This window comes from Mirounga leonina, unplaced genomic scaffold (assembly GCF_011800145.1).
Source record: "Mirounga leonina isolate KUSES-001 unplaced genomic scaffold, KU_Mleo_1.0 Mir_204, whole genome shotgun sequence".
In the NCBI taxonomy this organism is placed as follows: domain Eukaryota; kingdom Metazoa; phylum Chordata; class Mammalia; order Carnivora; family Phocidae; genus Mirounga; species Mirounga leonina.
Window position 1 is genome coordinate 18,545,636 of NW_023270513.1, and position 18,206 is coordinate 18,563,841.

Consider the following 18,206-nt stretch of genomic DNA (forward strand, 5'->3'; position numbering starts at 1 on the left):
GGAAAGCAGTATGGAGGTTCTTCAAAAATTTAAAAATAGAGCTACCCTATGGCCCAGCAATTGCACTACTTGGTATTTATCCAAAGGATACAAACAGTGATTCGAAGGGGCACATGCACCCCAATATTTATAGCAGCAGTGTCCACAATAGCCAAAATATGCAAAGAGCCCAGATGTCCATCAAGAGGTGAATGGATAAAGAAGTTGTGGTATATATATATATATATATATATATATATATATATATATATATTTATTTATTTATATAATGGAATATTATTCAACCATCAAAACAAATGAAATATTCCCATTTGCAATGATATGGATGGAACTAGAGTGCATTATGTTAAGTGCAGTGAGTCAGTCACAGAAATCAAATACCATATTATTTCATTCATATGTGGAATTTAAGAAACAAAACAGATGAACATAGGGGAATGGAAGGAAAAATAAAATAAGAAGAAAATTGAGAGGGAGACAAACCATAAGAGGTGCTGAACTCTAGGAAACAAACTGAGGGTTGCTGGAGGGGAGGTGGGTGGGTGGAAAGGATAATTGGGTGATGGGCATTAAGGAAGACACTTGATATAATGGGCACTGGGTATTATATGCAAGTGATGAATCACTGAATTCTACCTCTGAAACTAAAAAACAAACAAACAAAAAACAAATGTGGAGGTATTACAATGTCAGATTTCAAGATACACTTCAAAGCTGTAGAAATCAAAACAGTATTATATTGGCACAAAAATAGACCAAAGGAACACACTAAAAAGCCCAGAAATAAACCCATGCTTATATGGTTAATTAATCTATAACAAAGCAGGCAAGGATATACAATGGGGGAAAGAGAGTCTTTTCAGTAAATGGTTCTGGGAAAACTAGACAGCTGTATGCAAATAAATGAAACTGGACCACATTCTTACACCATACCCCAAAACAGACCAAAAATAGGATAAAGACCTAAATGTGAGACCTGAAACCATAAATATTCTAGAAGAAAACATAGACAGTACTTCATTTGACATCAGCCTTAGGAACATTTTTCTGGTTATGTCTCCTTAATCCAGTGAAACAAAAGCAGACATAAATTATTCCACAAAAAAGGACACCATCAACAAAACAAAAAGGCAATCTACTGAATTGGAGAAGATATTCACGAATGATATATTTGATAATTGGTTAATATTCAAAGTAGATAAAAACTTATATAACTCAACACCAAAATAATAGTAATTATTATTATGATTTAAAAATGGGCAGAAGACCTGAATAGACTTTTTTTTCCTAAAAGAGATAAAGAGGTGATTAACAGGCACATAGGATGATCAACATCACTAATCATCAGGGAAATGTAAATCAAAACCACAATAATATATCACTTTACAGTTGTCAGAATGGCTAGAATCAAAAAGACAAGAAATAGTAAGTGTCAGAGAGGATGTGGATAAAAGGGAGCCCTCATGCACTGTTGGTAGAAATGTATATCAGTAAAGTCACTGTTCAAGACAGTATGGAGGTTCTCTCTCTCTCTCTCTCTCTCTCTCTCTCTCTCTATATATATATATATATATATATATATATATATATCATATGATCGAGTTTATATAGGGCTGTGTATTTACCTAAAGAAAATAAGAACACTAATTCAAAAAGGTATATGCACCCCTATGTTTGCAGCTTTATTTACAATAGCCAAGATATGGAAGCAACCCATGTCTTCATCAATAGATGAATGGATAAAGAAGACATGGTATATATACAGTGGAACCTTACTTAGCCATAAAAATGAGATTTTGCCATTTGCAACAACATGGATCAACCTAGAGTGCATTATACTAATAAGGCAGACAATGAATGACAAATACCATATGATTTCACTTATATGTGGAATGTAAAAAAAAAAAAAAAAAAAAAAAAAAAAAAAAAAAAAGAATAAATGAACAAACAACCAAAAAGCAGAAACAAGCCCATCCATAAATACAGAAAACAAACTGTTGGTTCCCAAAGGGAAGAGAGTGGGAGGATGGGCAAAATGAGTGGAGGAGAATGAGAGATACAGGCTTCCAGTTATGGAATTAATAAGTCATGGGAATAAAAGGTACAGTACAGGGAATATAGTCAATGTTATTGTAATAGCATTGTATGGTGGCAGAGGGTAGTATATTTGTGGTGAGCATTGCATAACATATAGACTTGTCAAATAACTATGTTGTGCATTTGAAATAATGTAACTTTACAACTTTTAAAACTTTACAATATTTTAAAAAGAAAAAATAGAGTAAAGGAATGGAGAGAGATAATTCATGCTAACACTAATTAAAAGAAAGCAGGAGTAACTGTATTACTATTACACAAAGTAGACGTCAGAGGAAGGAAAGCTATCAGGAATAAAGAGGGGCAATACATAATGATAAAGGAGTCAATATTCCAAAATTACGTGACAATACTTAATATGTATGTGCTTAACAAAACAGCATCAAAATATGTAAGACAAAAACTGATAGAACTGCAAGGAAAAATTGATATATTCACTGATGTAGGTAAAGACTTGATCTCCCTTCTATCATAAATGTATATATCAAACAGGAAGAACTTCAGTAAGGACATAGTTGAACTCAATAGCACCATCAACCATATGATATAGTTGACAACTATTGACTACTTAATTCAAGAAAAGCAGAATACACATTATTCTCCAGCTCACATGAACCATTCACCAAGATAGAAAACATTTGAGCCATAAAACAAACTTTAACAAATTTTAAAGAATAGAATACATGCAATGTCTGCACTCAGACTATGATGAGATTGAACTAGAAATCAACAGAAAGACAGCTGGAAAACCACAAAATAATTGGAGATTAAACAATGAATTTATAAATAACAGGATTAAAGAAGTCTCAAGAGAAATTAAAACAAATATTTTGAACTAAATTAAAATGAAAAGACAACTTATCAAGATGTGTAAAGAAGTAAGGCTTAGAGTGTATTTTATAACATTGAATGCATATTTAGAAAAGAAGAAATAACTGAAATTAATAACCTAAGCTTTAACCTTAGAAAACCAGTAACAGAAGAGCAAATTAAATCCAAAGTAGATTTTGGAAAAGACGGTGGAGGAGTAGGGGACCCTATTCCAACTGGTCCCTGGAATTGAGCTGGATATCTACCAGACCACTCTGAGGACCCACGAAATCAGCCTGAGATGTAAGAAGATAGATCTGGATCTCTACAAACAGAATATCGCAGGCAGTTGGTTTCGAGGTAGGAAGCCAGGAGCCGTGATTCCGTGGGCAGATATTGGAGGATAAACGGCAGTAGGAGGGAGCCTGGCCATGGGGATCCTACACTGCCAGTGCGTGATAGCCTCCCACGCTGGGGATGGGGCACAGACTCACAGACTGGTAGGTATTGGCACTTTAGACGGAAACCAGAGCAGCGGGGTCACGCATGTGAACTGGGAGCAGCCAGCAGTTTTAGAAGCACAAAGGGCAGAGATGTGCCCTGACCTGGAGGCAAGACTCGGAGTGCTGTGGAGGGGCTCACACTCCAGGACGCTGCAGTTTATAGCAGCACAGACAGAAATGGAGAGGCTGTGGCCTGGAGAGCTCACTGAAAAACAGACTGTGATCTCTCTGCTCTGAGGCAGAGGGTTGGAAACGGTTTCTTCTACTCTGACTCGTGGAAGAGATACGGAAAGCCGCCAGGGAAAGCCACCAGAGAACAAAAGCCCCCAAAAAACTGGGTCCACTGAGCCCATTACCTGCCACAAGGGGGCAGGGAAATTCTGCCCAAACAGGGTTGCCTGAGTAAGAGCACAGCAGGCCCTCCCCCAGAAGACAGGCTGGGACAAAAAGAGGCCAGCAACCCTAAGGTCCCTAGAAAACAGGTGTATCTTGCTTGGGTTCTGGTCAATAATTTGGACTCTATACATTCCCTCAAACACCCATCAACAGAATGACTAGGAGGAGGAGCCCCCAAAATAGAAAAGACTCAGAGATTATGACTTATGCCACAGATTTACAAATGGATGCAGATATAACCAAGATGTTGGAGATGGAATTCAGGCTAGCAATTGTAAAGACAATAGCTAGAATGGAGAAATCAATTAATGACAACATAGAGTCTCTAAGGGCAGAAATGAAAGCTGAATTGGCAGAACTTAAAAATGCTATCAATGAGATCCAATCTAATCTAGATAATCTAACAGCTGGGGTAAATGAGGCAGAAGAACGAATTAGTGACCTGGAAGAAAATTTAATAGATAAAAAGGAAAAAGAGGAAGCCAGGGAAAAACAACTCAGAATACATTAAAATAGAATCAGAGAAGTAAGTGACACCATGAAACGTTCCAATGTCAGAATTATTGGAATCCCGGAGGGGGTGGAGATAGAGAGAGGACTAGAAGATATATTTGAGCAAATTGTAGCTGAGAACATCCTTTATCTGGGGAATGAAACAAACATTCGTATGCTAGAGGCAGAGAGTACCCCTCTCAAGATCAAGGAAAACAGGCAAACACCCCAGCACGTGATAGTAAAACTTGCAAATCTCAGAACCAAGGAAACCATCTTAAGGGCAGTTAGGGGGAAGAAATTCCTTACGCACAGAGAGAGGAACATCAGAATAATGTCAGACCTATCCACAGAGACCTGGCAAGCCAGAAAGGCCTGGCAAGACATATTCAGGGTACTAAACGAGAAGAACATGCAGCCAAGAATACTTTATCTGGCAAGGCTGTCATTTAGAATGGATGGAGAGATGCAGAGCTTCCAAGACCAGCAGAAACTGAAAGAATATGTGAACACTAAGCTGGCCGTGGAAGAAATATTGGGGGGTTCTATAAAAGGAAAAAGACCCCAAGAGTGATATACAGCAGAAATTTACAGGGACAATCTATAAAAACAAGGTCTTCACAGGCAACATGATGACAATTAATTCATATCTTTCAATAATCACTCTCAACGTGAATGGCCTAAATGCTCCCATAAAACGGCACAGGGTTGCAGATTGGATAAAAAGACAGGACCCATCCATATGCTGTCTACAAGAGACTCATTTGGAACCTAAAGATACATCCAGATTGAAAGTGAAGGGATGGAGATCCATCTTCCATGCCGGCGGGCCTCAAAAGAAAGCTGGGGTAGCAATTCTTATATCAGACAAATTAGATTTTAAGCTAAAGACTGTAGTTAGAGACACAGAAGGACATGATATCATTCTTAAAGGGTCTATCCAACAGTATCTAACAATTGTAAATCTCTACGCCCCCAACATGGGAGCAGCCATCTATGTAAGCCAACTGTTAACCAAAATAAAGAGTCATATTGATGACAATATGTTAATTGTAGGAGACCTCACTACTCCACTCTCAGCAATAGACACATCATCTAAGCAGAAAATCAACAAGGAAACAAGAGCTTTGAATGACACACTGGACCAGATCAACCTCATAGATACATACAGAACATTCCACCCTAAACCAACAGAATACTCATTCTTCTCGAGCGCACATGGAACTTTCTCCAGAATGGACCACATACTGGGTCACAAATCAGGTCTCCACCAATACCAAAAGATTGAGATTATTCCCTGCATATTCTCAGACCATAATCCTTTAAAACTGGAACTCAATGACAAGAAAAATTTGGCAGAAATTCAAACACTTGGAAGCTAAAGACCACTCTGCTCAAGAATGTTTGGGTCAAACAAGAAATCAAAGAAGAACTTAAGCAACTCATGGAAACCAATGAGAACAAAAACACATCAGTCCAAAACCTATGGATACTGAAAAGGCAGTCCTAAGGGGGAAATTCATAGCCATCCAAGCCTCACTCAAAAACTAGAAAAATCCTGAATCCACAACTAACTCTACTCCTTAAAGAACTAGAGAAAAAGTAACAAACAATGCCTAAGCCATGCATTAGAAGAGAAATAATTAAGATTAGAGCAGAGATCAATGAATTAGAAACCAGAAACACAGTAGATCAGATCAACGAAACTAGAAGCTGGTTCTTTGAAAGAATTAATAAGATCGTTAAACCACTGCTCAGACTTATCCAAAAGAAAAGAGAAAGGACCAAATAGTTAAAATTATGAATGAAAAGGGAGAGATCATGATTAACACCTAGGAAATAGAAACAATTATTAGAAATTATTATCAATAAAAATATGCCAATAAACTGAGCAACCTGGATGAAATGGAGGCCTTCCTGGAAACCTATAATCTGCCAAGACTGAAACAGGAAGAAATTGAGAACCTGAATAGGCCAATAACCAGTAACCAGATTGAAGCAATGATCAAAAACCTCCCGAAAACCAAGAAATAATAACTATTCTACCGAAGCTGTTTCAAAAAATAAAAACAGAAGGAAACCTTCCAGACTCATTCTATGAAGCCAGCATTACCTTAATCCCCAAACCAGGCAAAGACCCCATCAAAAAGGAGAATTTCAGACTGATAGCCCTGATGAATACGGATTCCAAAATCGCAACAAAATCCTAGCTAAAGGATCCAACAACACATTAAAAGGATCATCCACCACGACCAAGTGGGATTTATCCCCAGGATGCAAGGGTGGTTCAACATTGGCCAACCAATCAATGTGATAAAACACACTAATAAGAGGAGAGGAAAGAACCATATGGTCCTCTCAATTGATGCAGAAAAAGCATTTGACAAAATACAGCATCCTTTCCTATTTAAAACTCTTCAGAGTATAAAGATAGAGGGAACACTCCTCAAGTTCATAAAAACCATCTATGAAAAACCCACAGCGAATATCATCCTCAATGGGGAAAAGCTAAGAGTCTTTCCCTTAAGATGAGGAAAACGTCCGGGATGCCCACTCTCACCACTATTGTTCAACATAGAACTAGAAGTCCTAGCAACAGCAATCAGACAACAAAAAGAAATAAAAGGTATTCAAATTGGCAAAGAAGTCAAACTCCCTCTTTTCACAGATGACATGATACTTTATGTGGAAAACCCAAAAGACTCCACCCCAAATTATTAGAACTCAGACAGCAATTCAGTAATGTGGCAGGAGACAAAATCAATGCACAGAAATCAGTTGCTTTCTTATACACTAACAATGCCACTGTAGAAAGAGAAATTAGAGAAACGATTCCATTTACAATAGCACCAAAAACCATAAGATACCTTGGAATAATCTATACTACCCAGAGCAATCTATACCTTCAATGTCATCCCAATCAAAATTCCAGTGACATTTTTCAAAGTGCTGGAACTAACAATTCTAAAATTTGTATGGTATCAGAAAAGACAGCGAATTGCCAAAGTGTTGAAAAAGAAAAACAAAGCTGAGGGCATCACGTTGCCCAATTTCAAGCTATATTACAAAGCTGTGATCACCAAGACAGCATGGTACTGGCACAAAAACAGACATATAGACCAATGGAACAGAATAGAGAGCCCAGATATGGACCCTCAACTCTATGGTCAAATAATCTTCGACAAAGCAGGAAAAATATGTGATGGAAAAAAGACAGTCTCTCCAATAAATGGTGCTGGGAAAATTGGACAGCCACACGCCGAAGAATGAAACTCAACCATTCTCTAACACCATACACAAAGATAAACTCAAAATGGATGAAAGACCTCAATGGGAGACAGGAATCCATCAAAATCCTAGAGGAGAACATAAGCAGTAACCTCTTTGACATCGCCCACAGCAACTTCTTTCAAGATACATCTCCAAAAGCTAGTGAAACAAAATCAAAAATGAATTTTGGGACTTCATCAAGATAAAAAGCTTCTGCACAGCAAATGAAATAGTCAACAAACCAAGAGGCAACCCACAGAATGGGAGAAGATATTTGCAAATGACACTACAGAGAAAGGGCTGGTATCCAAGATCTATAAAGAACTTCTCAAACTCAACACCCAAAAAACAAATAATCAAGTCAAAAAGTGGGTAGAAGATATGAAAAGACACTTCTCTGAAGAAGACATACAAATGGCTAACAGACACATTAAAAAATGTTCATCATTAGCCATCAGGGAAATCCAAATCAAAACCACATTGAGATACCACCTTACACCAGTTAGAATGGCAAAAATGGACAGGGAAAGAAACAACAAATGTTGGAGAGGTTGTGGACAAAGGGGACCCCTCTTACACTGTTGGTTGGAATGCAAGTTTGTATAGCCACTTTGGAAAACAGTGTGAAAGTGCCTCAAAAAATTAAAAATAGAGCTACCGTATGACCCAGCAATTGCACTCCTTGGTATTTACCCCAAAGACACAGATGTAGTGAAAAGACGGGCCATATGCACCCCAATGTTCATAGCAGCAATGTCTGCCATAGCCAAACTGTGGAAAAAGCCAAGATGCCCTTCAACAGATGAATGGATAAAGAAGATGTGGTCCATATATACAATGGAATATTACTCAGCCATCAGAAAAGATGAATACCCAACTTTTACATCAACATGGATGGCACTGGAGGAGATTATGCTAAGTGAAATAAGTTAAGCAGAGAAAATCAATTATCATATGGTTTCACTTATTTGTGGAACATAAGGAATAGCATGGAGGACATTAGGAGAAGGAAGGGAAAAATGAACAGCATGAAATGGGAGGGAGAAATGAACCATGAGAGACTATGGACTCTGAGAAACAAACAGGGTTTTAGAGGAGAGGGGTGTGGGGAGATAGGTTAGCCTGGTGATAGGTATTAAGGAGGGCACGTACTTCATGGAGCACCGGGTGTTATATGAAAACAATGGATCATTGATCACCACATGAAAAACAAATGATGTATTGTATGGTGACTAACATAACATAATAAAATAACTAACTAACTAACTAACTAACTAACTAACTAACTAACTAACTAACTAACTAAATAATAAATCCAAAGTAAACAGTATAAAACAAATTTTAAAAATTAGAGCAGAAATAAATGAAATTTAAAACCAAAAATCAATAGAGAAAATCAACAAACCCAAAAGCCGGTTCTTCAAAATATCAACAAATGTAAAATTGTTAGATGTAAATCTAAGAAAATATATATCAGATCTATATGGAGAAAACTACAAAACTCTGATAAAATAAATCCAAAACTAAGCAAATGGTGAAACATTTCATGTTCATGTATAGGAACACTCAATATTATCAAGATGTCAGTTCTTCAGAATTTGACTTACAGATTAAGTACAATCCCAAACAAAATCTCAGCAAGTTATTTTGTAGTATTGACAAACTAATTCTAAAATTTATAAGTGAAAAACCCAAAATAGCCAAATAAATACTGAAGGATAAGAACAAAGTTTGAGGACTGACACTACATGACTTCAAGACTTACTATAAAGCTATAGTAATCAAGACTGTGTGATACTGGAAAGCATAGACAAATAGATCAATAGAACAGAATAGACAGCCCATAAATAGAGCCACATAAATACAGTCAACTGACCTTGGACAAAGGAGCAAAGGCAATACAAAGGATCACAGTTAGTCTTTTCAACAAATGGTGCTGAAACAACTGGATTTTCTGAAGAAAAAAGAAAAATAAATCTAGACACAAATTTTACACACTTCACAAAAATTAAAGTGGATCATAGACCTAAATGTAAAACATGAAATTGTAAAACTCCTAGAACATAAGAGAAAATCTAGATGACCTTGGATATGATGATGATGTTTTGGACAAAATACCAAAAACTCTATCTATGAAAGAAACATTTGATAAGCTGGTCTTCACTAAAATTAAAAATTTCTACTCTGCAAAATAAATGCCAAGAGAATGAGAAGAAAAGTCACAGACCAGAATCAAATATTTGCAAAGGACTTATCTGATAGAGGACTTGTATCCAAAATATACAAAGAAATCTTAAAACTTAATAATAAGAAAATAAACATGATTAAAAAGTGGGCAAAAGACTGAACAGTCACCTCACCAAAGAAGATATTCAGGTGGCAAGTGAGCATATGAAAAGATGTCCAACATCATACATCAATACGTCAATTAAAATGACAATGAGATGCCACTACATACTTATTATAATTGCAAAAATCCAAAACACTAACAACACCGTTACTGGCCACAGAAGAACCGGGCCTCTCATCCATTCCTGGTAGGAATGAAGAGCAGTTAAGCCACTTTGGAAAACATTTTGGCAGTTCCTTACAAAATTAAGCACATTTTTACCAAATGATCCAGCAATTGCACTCTTTGACATTTATTCAAATGAAGTGAAAACAATGTCCACACAAAAGCCTTGGATGTTTATAACAGTTTTATTCATAAGTGCCAAAACATGGAAGCAACCAACAAGTCCTTCAGTAGATGAGTAGACAAATAAAATAAATTGTGGTATATTCAGATGATGGGATATTATTCAATGCTACAAAGAAATTAGCTTTCAAGGTATGCAAAGCCAAGTAGGAAACTTAAATACATATTAGTAAATGAAATAAATAAGTGAAATTAGTAAATAAAAAAGCTATATTTTGTATGATTCCAACTGTATGACATTCTAGAAAAGGCAAAAGTATAGAGACAGCAAAAAGATCAGTAAAGTAGAGACAGGGATGAATAGGCAAAACAGAATTTTTAGGGCAGTAAAATTATTCTGTATGATGCTCTTATAGTGGATAGCTGTCATTATACATTTGTCAGAATCCATAGCCTGTACAATGCCAAGAGTGAACCCAGATGTACACTTTGGACTGCTGCTGATGTGTCAATGTAGTCTCATCAATTTAAACAAATGTACTACTCTTGTGTGGGATGTTGACAGTGGGAAGGTTTTTCGGGGGGAGAGAGTATAAGGATACACTATACATTCTGCTCAGTTTTGCTGTGAACCTATAACTACTCTAAAAACAAAGTTTATTAATTAAAACATTACATATTTTAAAAGTATTTATAACAAATACTTTAAAAGTGCTTTGTTATTCTGAAAGAATTTTATGTAGCTATAAGAAATGCTTTAGGATTATGGGAGATGATTAAACAAAGTGGTTAAGAACACAGATTCTGAAGCCAGATTCCCTGGCATAAATCCCAGTTCTATTACTTACTAGCTACACAGCTTTGAACAAATTATTTATTCCTTTTATGTCACAGGTTTTTCATATATAAGATGAGAAAATAGCATCTTACTTCATAGATTTGTTGGAAGTATTGGGTTAATATATTTAAAGTTTTAAAAATAGAACTCTGTACACAGTGTAAGCATTCTAATATATATTACCTATTATTTTACTTACATATTCAAACACTTTATTGGAGTTGTATAAAATAATGTTAGCAAAATAAGAAAATTCTTACAAAAATTGTTGGAAGTCTTTCTAAAAATATGTCTGTTTGCATAACAATCTTTAAGAACTGGATATAAATTCAAAATAAACCTCTTAACTCACCTTTTACCATACATCAATTTCACACATTCTCACATGTTACACTCTGCTATATCAAAATTCCTTGCATATAAGAAATCTAAATTGTATTCTGTTATTTAGATATGATATAATGTATATCTTTTCCCATTATGTATTATAGCTCCTAATTTTCGTAAGTATAGTTCTATACTAAATAAAGTAAGTTCATCTATTAAATATGATTTGGAGAAGTTGGAGAACACAGTATGCATGCAAGTTCACAAAGACTGCAGTTTTTTTAAGTCAGGACTTGGAAATTTCAATTAACCTTGTATTTTTATTTTTGTGTGTTTCAAGTTATTATTTAAATTCCAGTTAGTTAACGTATCATGTAATATTAGTTTCGGAAGTAGAATTTAGTGGTTCATCACTTACCTATAACACCCGGTGCTCCTCACATCAAGTGCCCTCATTAATACCCATCACCCATTTAGCCCATCAAAGCATCCACCTCCCCACAGAAATCCTCAGTCTGTTCTCTATACTTAAGAGTCTCCTTTATGGTGTGCCACCCTCTCTTCTTTCCCCTATGTTCATCTGTTTTATTTCTTAAATTCCACATACAGGAGAAATCATATGGTATTTGTCTTCTTCTGACTGACTTGTTTTGCTTAATATAATATGCTCTATCTCCATCCACATCATTGCAAATGGCAAGATTTCATTCTTTTTTATGGCTGAGTAATATTCCATTATATATATATATATATATATATACACACACACATGGTAATATTCCATTACACAAACACACACACACTCCACTTCTTCTTTATTCATTCATCAGCTGATGAACATTTGGGCTCTTTCCATAATTTGGCTATTGTTGATAATGCTGGTATAAACATTGGGGTACATGTGTCTCCTTTGAATCAGTATTTTTTAACCCTTTGGGTAAATAACTAGTAGTGAAATTGCTGGATCATAAGGCACTTCTATTTTCAACTTTTTGAGGAAACTCCATACTGTTCTCCAGAGGGTTTGCACCAGTTTGCATTCCCACCAACAGTGTAGGAGGGTCCCTTTTTCTCCACATCCTCGCCAACATCTGTTGCTTCCTGTGCTGTTAATTTTAGCCATTCTGACCAGTGTGAGGTGATATCTCATCCTTGTTTTGATTTGTATTTCCTTGATGAATCATGTTGAGCATAATTTCCTGAGTCTGTAAGCCATCTGCATGTCTTTGGAAACATGTCTATTCATGTCTTCTGCCCATTTCTTAACTGGATTATTTCTTTTTCGCGTTTTGAGTCATATAAATTCCTTACATATTTTGAATACTAACTTTTTATCAGATGTCATTTGTAAATATCTTCTCCCATTCCATAGGCTGCCTTTTAGTTTTGTTGATTGTTTCCTTCACTATGCAGAAGTTTTTATCATGATGAAGTCCAAATTGTTTATTTTTGCTTTTGTTTCCCTTGCTTCAGCTAATGTCAAAGTGGTTACAGCCTGTGTTCCCTTCTAGGATTTTGATGGTTTCCTGTCTCACATTTAGGTCTTTCAACCATTTTGAATTTATTTTTGTGTATGGTGTAAGAAAGTCATCCACTTTCATTCTTCCACATGTTGCTGTCCAGGTTTCCCAAAACCATTTGTTGAAGGGACTGTCTTTTTCTATTGGATATTCTTTCCTGCTTTGTTGAAGATTAATTGACCATAGAGTTGTGTGTCCATTTCTGGGATTTCCATTCTGTTCCAGTGATCTATGTGTCTGTTTTTGTGCCAGTAGAGCTAATTTAGCGGTCATTAATTCCTTTAACTTTTGTTTCTCTGGGAAACTCTTTATCTCTCCTTCCATTCTGAATTATAGCTTTGTTAGATAGAGCAGATTTATTTTCTCTTTCAGGGCTTTGAATATAGTATGCCACTACCTTCTGGCCTGCAAAATTCTGCTAAAAAAAAGTCAGCTGATGTCTTTATGGGGTTTCCCTTTATTTTTTATGGGGTTTCCTTCGTATGTAACTGCTTTCTTTTCTCTTGTTGCTTTTAAAATTCTCTCTTTGTCACTACTTTTTGCCATCTTAATTACTAGGTGTCTTGGGGTGGACCTCCTTGTGTTGACTTTTTTGTGGGGCTTTCTGGGACTTCTGGATCTGGGCTTCTGTTTCCTTCCTTACATTCAGGAAATTTTCATTTATTATTTCTTTCAATAAATTTTCTGTCCCCTTTTCCCCTTCTTCTTTTAAGATCCCTATAATGTAAATGTTATTATGCTTGATGGAGTCACTGCATTCCTTAAATCTATTCTCATTTTGCGTATTTTTTTTCCTCTCATTTGCTAAGCTTGATTACTTTCCATTACTCTGTCCTCCAGGTCCCTGATTCATTCTTCTTGTTCTTTTAGTCTACTATTTATTCCATCTTTTGTAATTTTAATTTCATTGATGGTGTTTTTCATCTCTGATTCATTCTTTTTTATCTCATTGTTAAAGGTCTCACTAATGACCTCCACTCTTTTCTCATGCCCAGTGAGTATCTTTATGATCATTTCTTTGAATACTCTATCAAGCATATTACTTATCTCCATTCACTTAAGTCTCTTGGTATTATTTTCTCCTGTTATTTCATTTGGGACATATTCTTCTATCTCTTCATTTTGTCTAACTCTCTGTGTCTGTTTATGTGCATTAGGAAAGACAGCTATGTCTCCTGAACTTGAAAGTAATGGCTTTTTGAAGAAGAGGTACTATACTTCTAGTACCTTGCCATGCAGTGTCCCCTGTTCACCAGAACCTGGCACTTCATGAGTTTCTCCTATGTGCGATGTTTGTGCCCTGTTACTGTGGCTCAGCCACTCTTTCCTTCAGTTAGTTAAGTCATCTGCAATGGCTTTTTTTTTTTTTTTTTTTGGCCTGTTGTGAGCAGTGTTTGGTCCCCGTAGTGTTAGTGAGTCAGTCTGGGGATGACTTGGGCTTGAATTGAGTCAGACCAGGAGTTTGCCAGAGACACTGCAGCACCAAACTACAAGATGTGGTCCCTGTGTTGTCCCCTGAGAAGCTTTAATTGGTGGACAGAGCCTTCAGTCAGGCCACTTGTCTGCCTCCAGCCCACTGCTGTGGCCTCTGACAGGTGTGTGTGGTTATCTTTCCCCCTCTATATGGCAGCAGTCACTTTGGAGTGGTGCTGACCACTGTAGGGGCTGCTTGCATATTGCCCAGCCTGCAGTAATGCCCTATATGGGCTCTGGACAAGAGTGTACTGGAAAGGGCAGATCAAAGAAAGCACAGTATGGGGTGTGGTGAGCAGTGTTGAAGTGGTGCTAGCAAGTTTTTCATGGCTCTGGTCCTCTGTGGGAGGGGCTCTGCAGTGCCAGGACTGAAGTGGCTCATCCAACTCTGTGGAAGCACAGCACCAGGGGGCAGGGCAGGGCAGTGGGGTAGCAGTGCTAACAAGCTTTGCATGCCCCCAGTCCTCTGTAGGAGGGGCCCAGCAGCACCCAGACTAAGGCAGGCTGTCTGCTGTGGTGGATTGGCAGAAGCACTGAGTTGGGGGGGGGAGGAAGGGCAGCAGCGCTAACAAGTTAGGTAGCGAGTCCCACAGGTGGTCCTGTGTTTATACTGGGGGCAGTGGAATAAAATGCTGCCTGCTAGTTCCTCTGATTCTGGAGGAGTTCCCCAGTGATTTCTGTCCCTCCAGGACATGCTCTGAGACTAGTACAAAATCTCCCTCCTATATGCCCCAGGCACCTTTTAAACTACTGCTTCTATGCTGTACCTCCAAGGCTGTTTGTTGTGCTGTCTCTTTAAGTGCAAGGACTCAGTTTCCTCTCACCCTCCTAACTCTTCTAGAGCTAAGCCTGAGGATCTTTTTTTTTTTTTTTAATCCCAGGTTTTAAGTCATGCTGGTTGTAAGAACTCAATGAATTTGGCCCCTCTGATTTTTAAAGCCAAATGTTATGGGAATTTTTCTGTCCCATGTGGGGTCCCTGGTGTGATAGTCTGTTTCTCTCCCACCTTTGTGCCCACAGCATCCCTCCTTCCTATGGAAAGCCCCACTAGTCCATTTAGTTCCTGACCACATCTCTGTCCTTCTTACCCTTTTCAATGTGGCCTCTTCTCTACATTTAATTGTGCAATCTTCAGGTCGTTTTCTGGCTTATTTACATGGCTGTATTATCTAGTTGTATCAGTGGGATAAGGTGAGCCTAGAGTCCTCATACTCTGCCATCTTCCCCCAGGGCTAGCTCTAGTATAGCTTGTATTTTCCACTAAAGACTCTTGTTCACCCTTTTCACTAGACTATCTTGTTCAACTCTTTATCTCTATGTAAACTATATAGCATATGTATGCTATATAATCATTTTCTTCTTATCTTTATTTACTTATCATGACTTAATCAGTTGGCCTTGACAAAATCTCATATGCATACTCTTGTCATTCACTATCTGATTCACAGAGAATCAGATTGTCTCTGAGGTCACTAGTTTTTATTGTTCTAAAGTAGTTCATGAATTGTGCCTATTTATTGGACACAATGTTGTAGAGTACACAAAGGGGATTCTCTACAATTTATCCAAAATAAATAATATGACCTCTACATTATCTAAATATTTTTAAAATTTTTAACAAATATAATCCAGAAATATCTGTGTCATCTTTGTGTTAACCTCCCAAGGGACTAATAACAGAAACTTTAATAGTCTACTGTTTTTCTTTGAATAATAGAATGGGTTTCTAAGGTTTTACAGATTATTATAGATAGTTCTGTTCAACAGTCAAATTAAGGCAAAATTTTGGTTAAGTATTATAGTAAATGATAGTGATTCGGAGAAACTCAATTGCTTTTTTTTTTTTTTTTTTTTTTTACTGGCAGTCATAGTAGTGCCTAGGGCAAAGTTATGAAAGTCTCCCTACCATTACTGGCTATAATAACCCAGCATTTCCATCTTATTAATTGTGAACATTTTCTCCCAACAAGTAAAATATTTTGAGACAGAACTGGTGTATTATGTAGATTCTTTACGATTCATGACCTGATATATAGATTAAGCAGCAAATTAGTATTTGCCTTTGGAAAGTATGGATATTGCTTAAGGTGCTATAGGTTTCTCTTTACTTTCTTCAGCCTCACTCTTTCTTGACTTTTAGTAGTCCTGTATGCATCACTGTCACATTGATATTAGTGTTGCTACCATGAGCATTTATGCTAATTTAGTTTATATGATAGAGTTATTACTGTTAGCTTCCGAATTGAGAATTAAACCTCATAAAGTCAGCTGTGTAGACTATTTCAGTGCATCACCCTCAATGAGTCATAAAGTGTATAGATCCCTTAATGCATTGATTAACTCAAAAATATATATTTTTTATTTATATAATAGATGAACATGTGCCCTTACAACACTTATGAGTGCTTCAGTTGAAATGTACAATACTTTTTGTAGGCAGTTGTTACCATGTCCTCTAGTTGTTAATATCTAACAAAATCTAAAATATATGTGACATAGAGATATGTGTTGATAGCTGTAAACCTTGGAGATATCAAATGGTATTTCTTTGAAAATCAGGGATGATAAAAGATTTGGAATATGACAGATACATATGTGTAGCAGGTATTTTTTGCTGCATTTTTCATTTCTTCCATGTGTGTTATATGACTTTTGTAAGGGGTTACACATGTGTAATAAAAGAATTAGCTCCCTTATTCCTAAAACAAAAATTAATATTAAATTTGATATTATATGTTGATAATATATTTGCTGATATATTGGTATTCTTTCTACTTAAGCTATTTAATATACATTTTAAACATCTACCTGTATCTTATTTGTACATATAACAAACAAACACGCTCCTAACTAATGTAAACTTAACTTGTTTGGGCATTAAAAAAATGACTGAGAAATAATTATATACACTGTGGATGATTTGTTTTTACTGGTGGAAAAAAACTGCATTGGACCTTTAACTTTGATGTGTATTGTTTTTCTTTAACGTTTGACAATAGTAATAATTTTGTGCCATTTTTTCAGTTGTACAACTTCAACTTTTAATACAATTCAAACAAAAATAAAGTAAATGAAGAAGGAAAATCTACAGAACTCCTCATCAAGTAAGATGGGCAATTTTTTAGACATATCAATATACCTTAGTAAACAGTATTTTATATAAGTTAAAATTCTGAGTTTAGTGATATATATATATATATATATATATCTTTAAAACATCAAATATTCCTTTATATTCCTGTCTAAATGTCCTCAACTGATAGTTTTTTGATAAACACCATTAGATTTCAAGATAGAAGAGTTTCCTCTGGCAATATTCTGATACCATATTCCAAAACTTTATTCACTAAACTGGTTTTTAAAAGAGCAAAAGGTTCTAATAAAAACTGGACCCCTTCTTCCTTCCCAGTGAATAAATTTTATAATGCCTTTCATAATTTGCTTAAAGATTTAAATATGCCAGCTACATCCCTTAGGATATTATTCCCTATTTTTAATCTTTAGTTTAACTGCACCAAATTATTATTTGAGGAAAACTGGGAAAGCAATCCTTTTTCCTGTGCAGGAAGACCTGAGGTTCATTATATACATGCTATTATCTTGAATTACACTGGATCCTAAACTGGGGTTTACAAAAAGAATGAGAAAATTTAAAGTAAGCTAATGACAACTGTTGACAATGTTTTTAGAAATGTTGTATGTTTTAGAATCATAATAATCTGTAGACCACAACTCTATCTGTAGAGATTTCCATCAGGATGGTTGGAATGTGGTTGTTATCATCACATGGAAAGGTGAACAGTCATTGAAATTTATAAGAATGAAGCTCTGTGGCTGTGTAG

The 18,206-nt window shown here is 36.2% G+C and overlaps 1 long non-coding RNA gene across 1 annotated transcript in view; it reads left to right on the forward strand.

Annotated features, from left to right (window-relative positions):
• The window catches only part of LOC118026084, a 35,923-nt gene that overhangs the window by 16,709 nt on the left and 1,008 nt on the right, over nt 1-18,206 (forward strand). The window contains exon 3 of the long non-coding RNA XR_004683459.1: nt 17,389-17,468. This is a non-coding gene — a long non-coding RNA (uncharacterized LOC118026084). The remainder of the gene's footprint in view (nt 1-17,388; nt 17,469-18,206) is intronic.